Source organism: Priapulus caudatus, unplaced genomic scaffold (genome assembly GCF_000485595.1).
Source record: "Priapulus caudatus unplaced genomic scaffold, Priapulus_caudatus-5.0.1 Scaffold297, whole genome shotgun sequence".
NCBI classification, from domain to species: domain Eukaryota; kingdom Metazoa; phylum Priapulida; class Priapulimorpha; order Priapulimorphida; family Priapulidae; genus Priapulus; species Priapulus caudatus.
Genome location: NW_014577358.1, coordinates 41327 through 56538, shown reverse-complemented (window position 1 = coordinate 56538; position 15212 = coordinate 41327). Strand labels below are relative to the sequence as shown.

Genomic DNA, 15212 nt, shown 5'->3' with positions numbered 1-15212 from the left:
CGCTTTTGAGAGTTTGTGTGTGTGTGTGTGTGTGTGTGTGTGTGTGTGTGTGTGTGTGTGTGTGTGTTTGTGTCGCAGTCTACTCGCTTTCACGCATGTTGCCGTGTGCGTGCCATCTGAAATCGCGCCCCGGACAAAAAGTGTACCGGAGAAAACCCAGAATTTCACTGCGCGGACACGATCGTGACAAACGCTGTCATTCTGGGGTTTAGTGCGCCCCTTGTATATGAAAGCCCAGAGGTCTCATTCGAATTTCGAGCGCGACTCTAAAATTAAATCCGTTTTTATGTTGGTTAACCGAAGAAAAAAATACCAATAGTAAATCCAAAACGAATATACGTACACGTACAAATACAGATAGCCGCCAATAAAAAAATATTACAATATTGTAGTCTTGCCACCAGGTATATAAATCACAGCCGGGCTTGTACAAATTATATATGTCGTCCGTGCTCTAACGTCCTCTCGGGTGATCCTCTTACGATATAAATTGTTGGCGACCTATTGTAGGCTAACATGATGCCGGAATGCACCGACGAAAGCACCATTCGAAATTCGAACGATAAACAATCACGTTCTTAGCATCTGTTATGCTTTCCGTGCACAGGTGGCGGCATCTTGACCGACTGTGTAGAATTGAAGACTTATGCGATGGGGATGCCCGCATACGAACACTTAGATAATCACCGCAGCGAGCGACACGTGACGTCACGCAACGCCGACCAGATCCTGCATGACGACATCACACTGTAGCGTCCTGTCATCTCATAGCGTGGCAGCTGGGGGCAGTCGGAAGGGTGGGGGGAGAACGGCAAAGGTGGGAGCATCCCCAGTTTATCAGGTAAAGAACGTGCCTTTCATCGAATTCCCGGATAATAAAAATTGCAATTTCTGCTTTCCCGCGTCCCCCGCTTGACTGTTCTCGAATCGAAAAATTTGTTGCTCGGTTCCCAGATCATATACATTGTCTAATCCCGCGTCCAGGTTGACTATTCTCGAATCGAACAATTATTTCCCCGGTTCTCAGATAATTAGTATTGTCCAATCCCGCGTTCCGAAAATAATCGTTTGTCGCTGTCCTCGTATAGTTACATACTGATCTTTCGTATTGCAATCGAGGGAGTACCGGCGACCGCATTCCACGCTAGCGTGATGCCAATGTGTGCCTACGAGATCCCAGAAGGTTCATTCAAACGTCGAACTTCGTTACTCGAAAATTAAACGTCCTAAAAACTTAAGTTCTTACCCGTTGTCACCAATCAGATTAAGGTGGGCCCCCCTTGGGATCTTATAGGTACCCGATTGTATTGTATGCATGTATTATAGCATATCGCTGCTCAGTCTTGTAAAGTTTCGGTTCTAACCTATACCCTATATATATATCAAATCGAAGAACACCTGCATCGTTACGATGTTGGAAATATTTTACTTTGGCTGCATGTCTTCACAATAACACACACGTTGATCGCGGACACGCACAAAATTACGCGCGCACAAATGCACGCGCGTACGCACGAAGGTTGACGACTATTATGTGATCAACGTTTTTTTTTACGCCAAACTGTGAAGGCTGAAGCTGCGTTATAGCAGCTTTATCGAGTCGAACTTTCCCGAGACGAAAAATGTTCTCCTTCGGATATTCGGTAAACTTTCCTGCCAATAGAGTAGCGGTAATTTTTAAATGTAGGCCTGCATACAGGTTGCTCTCTATCAACGTCCCGCGCTAAATGGCACTTTATATTAGGACTCCGTCTCATTTTCGTAAAAGATTCGGCATCTCGGGAAAAAATTTAAAGTTTCGCGATATCGGATCTTCAACGGGCATCGTTTTTTTTTCAAGCGCGCAATATATCTTCGCGCTAATTAATTAGTCGCCTGCGTATAGGAAAAAAAACTCGTATTTTATAGGGACACTTGGCCACTCGATAAACCCGGTGATTGTTTAGTAAAGGTCTGCGCGTGAAGGGCTCTGCAGATATCGTCTAACTAATAACCTGCACTGCTGTCTTCCCTCGCTCCGCATATACGCTTCCAAGCTGCGGCGCTTACTGCGTCTATGAAAATGTACATGTATTCTATATTATGTCAGGGCGTCAAGTGACAAGTGACGCTCAAAAAATAGGAAAATAGGTATTTAAAAAAAATAGGAGAAAAATAGGAATTTTGGTGAGAAAATACATGTTAAATAGGAATCTTTTTGCGTTAGATGGCCTCCCAACACCCCTACAGTCATCCCGATCCACCACAAATGGTTTTATTAATATACATATTTGGAGTTACATCACATGCGAACAATATTTTGAGGTTTTAATGAGAAATGCATGTTAAAATTGATAAGCAATTTATACATGCATAAGCACCCATACCTGTAGACTACTCCAAAATAGTAGTGATAATGATTAAAAATAAAGACTAGACATGCACATGATATAAGATTATTCAGAAATTGTGCAATAAATTTTTACTATAAAGCACAAATAATTATGTTAAATAGGAATATGTGTTCATTAGATGGCCTGATGAAATAAAATCGGTGATAGTAAAGAGTTTATTACGTTAATTTAAAGTAAGAGGTGGAGGGTCTGAGGGTCCTCACCAGGAAATTTTTTGAAAATTGGGTTAACTGAAATGTAAATTCCTGCATTCTGAGAAGGATACATACAATTCTGGATTCAAAAAAATAAAAAGCCCTCAAAAATAGGAAAAAATAGGAATTTGTCCAGAAAATAGGAGAAAATAGGAATTGCCCAGAAAATAGGAAAAAATAGGAATTTGTCCAGAAAATAGGAGAAAATAGGAATTGCCCAGAAAATAGGAAAAAATAGGAACTTGACGCCCTGTTATGTACATGTACTGTATTATGTTGTGTCTTATTATTTATCGCGGGGAGGCTCATGCAGCACGGTATGATTGAATATTGAATTTGAGTTTAGCGTGCAGGCCAACACGAGAAGAAACCGGTTTTATTGCGTTAGAGGGCGTGCGCCAAGTTTATGTACGACTGTACACACTTAGGGGAGTTTTGGGGATGATAATTATAGCAGCCACCGCACGCGGGAGGGGGGATATATCGCGATACGCCACGCCCGTCGCCTAATGGTGATCCAATTGTTTTATTTATTACGTTTTGTTTCACTTATTTCTCGTTATACTCGTTTTTGGGGGTTTTATTTTAATTTTCCTCGAAAGTTATTCGCTCTTTCTCTGCGGTATTGATCATGGTTGCTGTACAGTGCTGGATAATTTTGTCGAGATTCGATTATTATGGTTGCCATATTCATGTGCATACGATGTATTGCAGTTATCCAACCATTTTGGTGTTAATTATTGTATGTACCGATGTACGTTATGTGTATGATCACATGTATATACACGGAGATTATGCGCGTGAGTATATGTACGTGATTATAAATGTCTTTACGGTAATAGGGGAAGGAAACGTCTGATGCCTGACCAATTAGCTATTCGTTTCATAAATCTGTTTCTTATTCTTATTATGATTATCATCAGACTATAGCCGGCTCACGAAACACTATTAAATTCATTGATCGTATAATGCGCTCAACTTTTCTAGTATCACTTGTCTCAGTTTTACCAAAAAGTGTAGAATTGTGTAGTATTTTTGCGTTCACCGCAATATGCCCCCCCCCGTCCCACACCATAAATTAGCAGTTTCTAGAAAATGATACTGTACGTTAGTACGTCAACTCCGTATGTCAACTAATTTAATAGAATCTGTTAGAACAATAAGCCTGTGATATATTCCAGTTTGACTGGGTAATTTTGTGATTAAAATCTAAGACAAGGATCTTTTAAATCGATTGATGTGTACTAACAAGTCAGGCGTGTGCTGTTTCTCTACTATACCCTCTGTTATATAGTAAGCTATATAAGCGTTATATTAGGCTATATATTCGTTGCCGGTGTCTCGAATATTTCTTGTTAGTGACGTGTTATTTCCGATATGTGCTGTCCCACTTTGACACAAGTTTAATGTCTTAAATTGCTTTACTAAAATGGCTTTTTTTATATGGAAATTTATTCCTTTAGTCACTTAATATAACAGCCTTAACAAAATTACTACATTTATGGACGATACATCTGCCAGCTTTCGGATATCTGGCAATTTTTCATATTGTAGATGATGGAAAGATATCAATGGATTTTCTATTTATAACCATAGTATCGAAAAGAGTAAGTCTTGTCTAGTATAAGGAAGAATAGTCGTCTTAAATTTGCAGTTTAATATAACAGCCAACGTTACTTAACATCGTGTGTAAACTGTCGTGCGCGGCTGTGGATTTAGAATGACAAAAATGTGTTAATCTTAAGTTTTGGCATTATAGTTTAGTAAAAATAATAGCGTCTCATAATGAAGTAAAATGTACCACTTTGCATCTAGAAATTAAAATGTTTTTAAGAAACACGCCTGCGAATTCCTTAAGTTCTATCTATCTTTCTACATAATATATATATACTCTGCTATGTCTGCTTATTCGCTGATTATTGTCGTCATTCTTGTGAGCCATTGCGGTGCACCAGCGAAAAAAGTTTCTGTTGTATTATGTAAGTATTTATGATTTTCAAATGCGCGATGCTTCAAGCAGAATGTGAACCACAGGGTTTCGACTTTCAATAGCGTAATTGTTAAGCGCGTCTGGTAATGTTGACCATACAGTACAACGTACGTCACTACAACGTAATATAAAAAAACATAATGGAATCGCATTCGTTTGTTCCGAGTATTTCCGTGTATAATAGCAATGGTTCAGAGTAGAGCATTACAAGTGCACATAACATGAAATGACACGAATTTTCAGTTATCATGATTATGATGAAACTATAGTGGGAAAAGCGCAGACTATGTCTAATAAATAATGCGAAAACAAGGATGTTATCACATAAACCATCACACAGCTGGCACAGCGTATACAAATACTTATCACTGTTCATATTAAGTCTCAAGGTCAATCCCGGATTTGGATAATAAACGTGGTGTCTCTCACCCAAACATTCATAAATGCAGAAAAAAAGATCAAAATTTAATATATAAGTGTCCGCCACGTGGGTTATGACACAAACCGACGACGGCGCGAAGACGACGACGACGACGACGACGACGACGAAAATGGCGACGGCGACGGCGACGAAGACGGCGGCGCGGCGGCGACGGCGACGACGGCAGCGGTAGCGACGAAAATAGCGACGGCGACGGCGACGAAGACGACGACAACGACTGTATATCCAGGTAAATCCTGGCGGTTACATGATTGTCGGCCAGACCTACCGTGACAGACGCGTACAACGCTAGCCGCCTTCGCGCACATTATGCATGTATGTATGCATGTAAATATATGGCGCCCAACACTGCTCTTCCGTCTCACATTAAAATAAATGCAAATTTGGAAGCGCTTGTCGGCGGCTCTAGCCACCACCACGCGTGCCTACCATCACATACGCGCACAAAGCGTGAAGTTACGTGCATAACACCGTCGCGCTAAAACTTCCTACTACCAAGGACGACTAACCCCTGGATATTTCATCTTACATCTTTGTCCTGTTGCACTTGCTCTTTGTCCGAGGGGCATATTATCGAGGGGCTGCATATTTTAATTCCTTCCTTCCTTCTTTCTTTCTTTTTTGCGATTTTCTTACAAATACGTCTTTAATGTATCCATGGACATCCTCTCGTTCGAAACTCGTCGTTTTAAATTACCATCTTACATCCATGCAAGCGCATTTAAAATTACGCACACTCAAATCTCGCTAAGAGCGAATAGATTGGGGATTTTCTGTGTGTGTCCGGCTATACGTTTCCGCACCGCTCAACGGATCCTCTCCAAACTTGGTCGGAACATTCTACAGATTTTTTTTTTCACAGTTTTATTTTTTTTACATTCCACGTTCAAAAACATTAAAATAGGGGGAAATTTTTGCATGGAGCGCGGGGCTCTAATAAAAACAAACCCCGCCACCTATCGGATCTTATATGAGTTAATATATTGTTTTAACACTTTCAATAAGTGTTTTTTTATAGAAATAAATATAAACATACACGGCAGTGTCTACGGCAGTGGCAACGGGCAGTGTCTAGTTAAAAACTATAATAGTCATTATTATTATGGGCGCTTTGCCTACAGCAATGAAATAACTACCGGTACGTAAGTTGATATCACATATAACATTTTATGCCGTATCCCACATTGTGGTAGTATCTCCGATGTTGGTAACTGGTCTCGGAGTATGTTCATACCCCTTGTCTGGTACTTACTTACCAAGTTCACTGCAGATTGACCAGTGCAGACAGCTGGCTACCTTGTTATGGCGGTTTGTGTACTCGGTTGGGGCCAGTACTGTGCATCCGGCGATGATGTGGCTGATGGTCTCCTCTGCTTTGCTGCACATTCTGCACTTGCTGTTGACCTGTTGCTTGAGGATGTTGCGTTGATGGTATCTGGTGTTGAGTGCTTGGTCTTGGGCTGCAATGATCAGGCTTTCCGTCTCCCCCTTGAGCCCGGAACTACTCAGCCAGGCAACGCTTGCAATCTTGTCGACAAATGGCCTGTCGAGGCTCTTGTAGAATCTTCCATGCAAAGGCTTGTTCTTCAATACCTCGGTCTTCTCTGCTTCCATATTGGCCTTCAGTCTCTGCTTTGTTGAGGATTGGCTGGTGAGATGAGGAGACAAGTATTTGGCTGTGATTTCTTTAGCCTCACGTAAGAGAGCGTGCTTTGATTCTAATAAGCGTTATAAATTTGTCTTCCTTAAGCTCGATGTAGTCGCCTAGACCTACAATGTCAGTGTTGTACGCAGACATCAGTTCAATGAGACAACGACCACAATTTTGCCTCTTGATGTACAGTCGCTCTACATCTGCTTTTGGGTGATGGAGCCCGTGCATGGTTAGTAGCTTTCTTGTCTTGCGATCCATCCTTTCGATATCTGATCGCAACCAGTTGATCACCCCCGAAGCTGTACACGGGGACCGGGAGGGCCAGGCTATTGACCGCTGTTATCTTGTTTTTGAGCAGAGCTCAGACTTGAGAACTAGGCGAACTCGGCGATAGTACTCCTTAGTAATGTTCTCCTTCATCTTTGCATGCTGAATGCCATCACTTTCGTCTACACCAAGATATTTGTAGGTGTCTTCGTGATTCAGACTTTGTAGGGCCGTCTTGTCATCAAGCTCGATATTTAGACTTTTTGCGAGCTTACCACCTTTTAAGATTGCGGTTGCACACTTTTCCAAGCCGAACTACATTTTGATGTCATCACTGAATGCTTTGACTTTTACCAAGGCCTGCTCCAGCTCATATTCGTTCTTGGTGAACAGTTTGAGGTCATCCTTGTAGAGCAGGTGGCTGATGGTGTTGTGTTTATCGACTGTAAATCCCAGACCCTGTCTATTCAGCATGTTGGTAAGCGGCGTTAGTGCTAAGCAGAATAGCAGGGGAGAGAGCGAGTCGCCCTGGAAGATTCCTCTCTTGATTGAGATATCTTCTGTCCCGAGGCAGCCTCCTTGAGAGAAGAGGAGCATTTCACTCTTCCATTTCTTTATTGTAGCTTCCATGAACTGAATGATGATGGTTGGTGACACACGGTAGATTCTCATGGCTGCGAGAATCCAGGAATGTATTATTATTATTATTATTATTATTATTATTATTATTAAAATGGTTGTGCCTGGTAAGTAGCTATTAGAAGCTCTTTTCGTATTTGTTACGCACTATCCACCCACCAAACATGCCAAGTAAGTAAGTATGTATGTAAGTGTGCCAATAAACATTTTAATGAACACGTGTCTCCCCCCATCCGCGCTTGCTTCCATGCATAGACGTAAATCTGCTTACAGTCTATCAGAAGTAAACTAATGACAGATGATATTAGCATCTCATATTATAATTATTATCTAATATTTTATTATTCTTATTATATTCTGTTATTATCTTACTCCTGAATCTAAAATTGTTTTGTCATTTAATTTTGTCACTCCGTCTGTAACTAACACGATATCGCTACAAATTCAGTGCAGTGAGATTGCTGAGCGTAGTGTTAACGCCATCTGTTACGTTGATCGACATGCCTGGCGTGAGGGAATAGCCAGGGTCGCTGATGAGCAGGCCTGCAATGGAAAAAGTGCAGCCATCTTAACGATCGACATTTACGCGGTAACTACAACGTGTACACACATCGCATAGGGCCTAGCTCTCCTCCAGTGCGCACACGGAAACCCTGGCCACTTAAAATGTACTTGTGAGCTCCTCTCAGGAAATGCCTCGTATATATATATATATATATATCAGATATATATATATATATAGGCACTATATATATGTTAGATAGTTGCATACAACGTCATGGATTTCCGAGTGATAAACCTTTGAAGAAATGGTATTTAAAATTGCATTTCCTAGACGTCAATTCAAATTAAATTAAATTTGTTATCCGTTTGTAATTAATGGGTTAGTGTCGGAAATCACAAATACAAAATACCATAACTTCGAGAAACACTAAAGACAGAGTGACTTCCTCTTCCTAGCGGATTATAATCATTCTCGATTCCCTCTAATAGAGCTTCCTAGCACCCATAAACAGGTAAAAGAAAAATATCAAACAAAATGTATTTAAAAATTTCATGACAACCATTTTGAAAAAAAACGATGCCACGCTAAACCAATTGCGTTTCAATCATCTTCACATTACATTTAGCACGTATCATATAGCACATCAGCCATATTTGGTGTTTTAATCGAAATTTGAGCCATTCCACGTGCTAAGAAGATCTACCTCTCTGTGTATCCTATTCAACAATTCCTCGACCCACGAGCAAACCTTTTCCGCTACTTACCAGCAATGCAGGCGGACATGAAGCAGGCAACCGTGCCAGCAATCAGCGCATGGACTGCCAACCCGGCTAGCTCACTCTTCCTAGATGGCGCCATCGCTCCGAGACCACCAACCGCCACACCGATAGAGCTCAGATTTGCAAACCCGCACAGAGCATAGGTCGTGATCGTTTCAGAACGAATCTGCCGAAAAAAAAACATGGTCCCATGCACACATTTTTCGAGTAGTAATAGTATGGTCGTGTAGTACAGTTATGGCAATAACAAGATTTCTTCGAGATCGTAACCCGACACGGAATAAATAAAAACGCATTTGTGATATTACTCGCCGTTTCTCTTGTGAAACCTCAGCAAACATTAATGGTAACATTGCCGAGAAATGTGAAGCACGTTGTAGCAACATATCTAACGAATATTCCTATTTGTCTTGATATTTAACTTATAAACTAATAGTATAACGCATGTTAGTCGGCTTACATTTACGGTGGCAAGGTATGTTCCGCGCCAGTTTACGACATTATCTTTACATGTATTATATGCATTCGACTAATATGTACTATAATATATATACATATATATAGTGTTGTGGCACAATTATTCGGATTATTAGCAGCGTCTATAGATAATCCGTATTCCGTACGAACGTGCTGAACTGCATCTGCTACCTCTGCAACCTGGGTATACACTACTAACTTTATGTTAGCGAATTGGCGAGTTGGACTAATTTCGCAATTCAGCAACTCCGAGTTGGCGAAAATAGAACATGTACTAATCTCCCAACTAGTTGCTATCGATCGGTTGGTCGCGCAACTTTTGCGTTTACACTGCCGATTCTCGGTTGTATAGTTGGGAAGTTGGTCCAATTCGCCAATTAAGTTGCAATTGTCGTGCTACTCTAGCTTGCTTGCAAATCACACTCTGTGTTCAACCATGTGACTACAAACGGAGTAGCTTAATTTTGCTTAAGTCCAGACTCTTACCGACATACAGGGGTAATCTTGAGAGCAAGTCCCTGATTCACGATTCGTGATGAATTCACCAAGCCGATCGTAGGCAATGAATTCATTCATAAATGTCTTTGTGCCAAGCAGCTCAGCTACCAGGCCACAGTCACTCCACTCCACACCCATCAGGAAGGCGCATGGCCGGAATATGTAGGAGCATATCAACTGCAAAACATTGACGTATATAGGCATATATATATATATATATATATAATATATATATATGCATATATACATTATATATAATATTATATTATATATATTATATAATATATATATATTATATATATGCCTGTGGGTTGGGTGCATGCGTGCGTGCGTGCGAACGTGGTGCGTGTATGAATAAACTTTATATTATGCAAGCTAAGTCGCGGGTCAAAGTAAGCCCTTTATATTCTTTACGTGTGAGGCGCCAACTGGTGGCTGGATCCTTTAGATCAACCTACCGCGACAATAATCGCTAGATCTGCTTGTCAGTCCTGTCAGGCAAATTAATGCCGTCAGACGACAATGAGCACGCAATTCAGTTTATCTAGAACTCGACTCTTCGATTTCGACACTTCGTTGCTAAGCAGAGCGTCTTGCGTGCCCCGATCGCCGCGCTGATCGGTCTACAGCTACTGCCTAGCTAGCATCGCTCTAGAGAGTCTAGACGGATAGAACACTCTAACGTCAATTTTGCTTGAGCTTACCTCAAACGACAGCTGCGGAAAGTTCGACAAGCTGCCGAAATACGAGAGAATGGCATTGGACGAACTGTAAGGATTCGAGGAAACCAAGAAGGTTGGCTGCGATGTGACTGACGATCTTTATGGAAGCAGAAGCCCCAGCTGATGCTGCTTCGAATGATATTCCGCTCATTTCTGCAGCGAGCGAGAAGTCGTACAAGTAAATTGTATTAATTATCACCAATGTGTAATGGCGAGCATAAGCATTGTGATCATACTACATTTCATACCGACGACATTCGCATGCTCTCTCTCTCGCTCTCTCTCTCTCTCTCTCTCTCTCTCTCTCTCTCTCTCTCTCTCTCGCTCTCTCTCTCGACGATTTTGGATTAGCATTCAGTGTCGCGCAAAACCATGCATTGACAGGTAAGACCCGTCCATGCGCGTAGTGTAATTATTGTTTCGCACCCTTTAGGCATCTGGATATCGCCAACGTCCTTCATCTTCGACACCTCGGACTCAGGGTAGAATAACTTGGAGACGGCCAAGGCTCCTGGAGCAGTCATTACTGATGCGGCTATCAGATGCGATGCCGGTATCTAGTGGTTTTGCATAAAACAATCGCTTTTACTCAAGATAGACAGCTGTAATGTGGGACGTAAGGGGGGAATTTAGAACCACCCCATGATTTTGAACGGTCCGGTAAACGTGACTGGGTTCATTGTAGCTTTTTTTAAACTATAGCATTCAACGCATAACAATTCTGAAACTGTGAATTAATCTGGCAATCATGAAAAATGTCTATTGAGACCCTATATATTACATTGCAAGCATTTATGCTAAAAATAAATTCTGGGCATCCCCCAACCAACTCTGTATCTGTGGGAGCTCTGTCAGATGTCATTATTCTCCAGCAGTTGCACTGGATCACAGCATCTATATGCCTTGCCACTCCTAAAACTGTCGCGAGCGTTTTTTATATGAACATGTGACAAAGGAAATGTGATAATAGGGTAGCAAAAACCATAAATTGCTCAACTAAATTGGCGTCCACAGTTTGGATTCTATCTGGAATCTGAATTTATATTGACATTTTGATGGTATCTACTATGAATTTCCACAAAGCAGGTTCCGTTCTAATCTGATCTCCCCCCCTAATCGATTCGATTTGCACTGGTCTAGAATATTACCCCAAAGCCTATATATGCAGCCATAATTCCACCAGCTATGGTTGCGAAGCCCCCAGTCATTACAGCATGTAGCTCTGAGCGCGTCATGTTTGGTAGAAATGGCTTTATCAGCAATGGTGCCTCAGTCTGCAAAGCAAAAATAAACACACAATCATCGTATAACTGCGATTTTACATCACTTTGCAGAGCTGACACAAAAGTGCCCTCTTCTTCTGATAGGATCAGCAAGTCTACTGCACCAAAAAAACATATCCAGATGAGAGACCGGATACCAGAGAAGCGTCGCCTGAGAGGTGTTGATCCTGCCCGTTAAGCGCGAATCTTGCGCGCAGTTCCGCGGCAAGGCACACGCGACCACGGGAACGTCCTACGAAAGTATCACGCACTGACAGCTATTGATCCTTGCGCCAAATCGAAAGGGCAGCGAACGGATCAATTGCTGCCAGCAAACAGTCTCGAATTTTAGCGGGTCTAATTCACTAGCAAACATATGCACACGCCACCGCGCAGGCCTAATAGCGATTTTTCACGTGACGTCATAGATCAGGTCACGTGTATTTGTTACGTGTTGTGGTTGGCAGAAGCAAAGCGTGCTGCTTGACATTTACAGATGAATGACCACATGTTCTGATATAAAGCGCTGTTTACGTAGTGCGTGCTGCGTGCGTGTGCACGTACACGTGCGTGCATGCGTGCGTGCGTGCGTGTGCACGTACACGTGCGTGCATGCGTGCGTGTGAACTTACACGTGCGTGCGTGCACGAGCAGTGAGAGGGTTCGAAATTCCCTGATTGAGCCGAGCTGGCTCTGCGCTGTGTATCCTTGCGTCAGGAAGGGGGCAGCAAGCGGCGTGATCCTCGTCCTGCGCTGTGTATCCTTCCGTAGACTTTTGACCGAGCTCCACTACACCTTACATGGTCAGCTAGCAGGGCGAACAAGCCACCAGCAGCTAGAGAGCAGTGGGAGGGTGCGAGCTTCCCTGACTGAGCCAAGCTGGCTCTGTGTTGCTTTGGAGCTGGACGCCGCAGCTTATATACAGCCGTGGGACACCACGTGGTCACAGTCATGTGACCCCCACGTGTGACCTGCAGGTGTCCCGTCCAATTAAACTATAGGTCAAGTGGTGCAGCATGGCTTTCCTTTCTAATCTGCTGCTAGCCCACGTGGCTACGAAGCCGTACGTCTTCAAGGTTGAAGTAATGCTGACGCATGCTATAGTGTATGTTGTACAGCGGGTCGAATTCGCTACACATGAAACATTGCTATTGCATGAGAATCACTGAAGAACTGCTCCGTCAATCACGCGAAACGCAAGAGAAATTCAACGACGGCGAAATATACAGCTGTGCCTGCATAGCTCCCAAATCCCATTGGTTGATACAAATCACGTACCTCAAACTCCTGTTTTATGGTGCATTGTGACCCTAACCCTAACCCTAACTCTATAAACCAAAAAAAATTATTTGTTGTTATTAAATTGTTGTAAATAAATCATGTAAATATGGATAAACATAGAAAAATACAGAAAACAGGAAAATAATGAAAAAACAGATGGGATTCGATCCAACGACATTTCAGCCGTGTCGTCTCTGCTCTAGGCGTTCAGCTATTGAGGCATTGGGGTTTTGTGTTATGGATGTGCCTTGACAACACTGGGGCGTCATTGAGGAGCTTGTGGCACGTGATTTGTATCAACCAATGGGGATTCGGAGGGCCACGTCACCGAGTAAACGTCGTGAGTGGCATACGGTGGGCGTAGTCATTGAGGTAATTAGGGTTATTTAAGTTTTATTATAGTTTTTGGTGCGCTTTTAAATGCCAACAATTTTCAACGATGCTACGATGACATGCTTACCAGCAAACGCGGTGTCAAGTCAGTCACTGTTGCCCACGAATTCAGATTAGACGAATTCCTATGTGAAATTCCCATATGTAATTCTCTGTTTTGTATTAAATTGCCAGTAGGAGGAGCGTGCCGCTGCATATAAGAACTCAAACCTTCGGTTTGCACAAGGACGGGCCGTCCGGGGTACCACTAGTCGAGCAAACATAAACATGCAATAATTATATTAATTAATTATATAGCCGCTATTATACGATCCTTTTTCCCAGCCAATACAATATCTTAACATAAATTTTCATAATCTTTAATATTGATATTAATGATATACATATACTAATTAACTCTACATAAGTATCTGTGTGCGCGAGTGTGTGTGTGTGTGTTTGTATGTGCGTGCGTGTGCGTGCGTGCGTGCGTGCGTGCGTGCATGCGTGCGTGTGTGGGTGGGTGTGTGTGTGTGTGGGTGTGTGTGTGTGTGGGTGTGGTCACAAAGAAAGAGGAAATCAAACGATAGATTAGAAATTTGTCAGCCATAGATATATAAATTGTAGGTTTTCAAACCTGTCCAAGGAAAATGTTAGCGACCGCGTTCACAGATTCAGCTACGGTGGTTCCCATGACAGCCATCATGGTACGGGCAACAGCCTTTGTGACTACTTGCATGGCGCCCAGGTAATATACGATTGATATAGCCGTGGAAAAGTAGACGATGACCGGCAAAATCTAGAAAGCAAATAAAAAAAAACGGCAAAATCTAGAAAGCAAATAAAAAAAAAAGATATAATATAAAATCTCTCTGTCGAATCTGAAGTCACCTATAACCATTGCTTATAGCAAATTATATTATATAATTACTACTAAAGTTGTTGCTGTTATATAATGTAATTGTTGGAAGCAATGGCTTAGTAACTTTCTTATCCGGTAGTTCATTAGCATATCATAACGTATGCTTCATGTTCGGCTTCATTTTCAGAATTAATAAAGTTATATATAAATATCTAACTAAAATTATTACTTTTGGTACAGATCGCGGATCGTAGCTGCCCAAAATATACGTTTAATAGGTTAATTAAACGTTATTTACTTTTACGTTATTAACGTTACTTAATTCCACCTAAATATTACTCTAAATCTTAGTTCTTAATTATAACTGAGAATAATAATAATACAATAATTATTAATTATTAATTCACAATTATTATTAATTCATTATAATTATTTAATAATTAATAATTTTTATAATTAATAAATTAGTATATCATGATCTTATGGTCATTAAAAAATTATTAACCTTGAACGCGAAGAAGTGTGCTTCATATGCTTTCCCGAAAATGAACTGCGCGCCATAGTCAGAATATTTGAAAAATGCCTGCATCTGTTCTCCTAGAAAGTGGAAGGCATGAAAGCCGAAGGGCACACGTAGGATGAAAATTCCCAGACAGAATTGAAGACTTATACCTGTCAGCACTGGGCGCCAGTTCACCTATAACAGAGCAGGAAATTTGCTTATGTTATGCGTATCGCATCGTCATAACAACTGACATATTACACTATATAAATAAAGATTAAAAACAAAAAATATAGGCCTATATACACCCCCCACTCAGACACACACGCGCGCGCACCCCCTCCCACACACACACACACACACACACACACAC

General features: G+C 41.6%; 1 pseudogene; it reads right to left on the bottom strand.

The window, feature by feature from the left end:
* Nucleotides 1–8015: 8015 nt before the first annotated feature.
* Nucleotides 8016–15212, bottom strand: part of LOC106808698 — a 12078-nt pseudogene continuing 4881 nt past the window's right edge.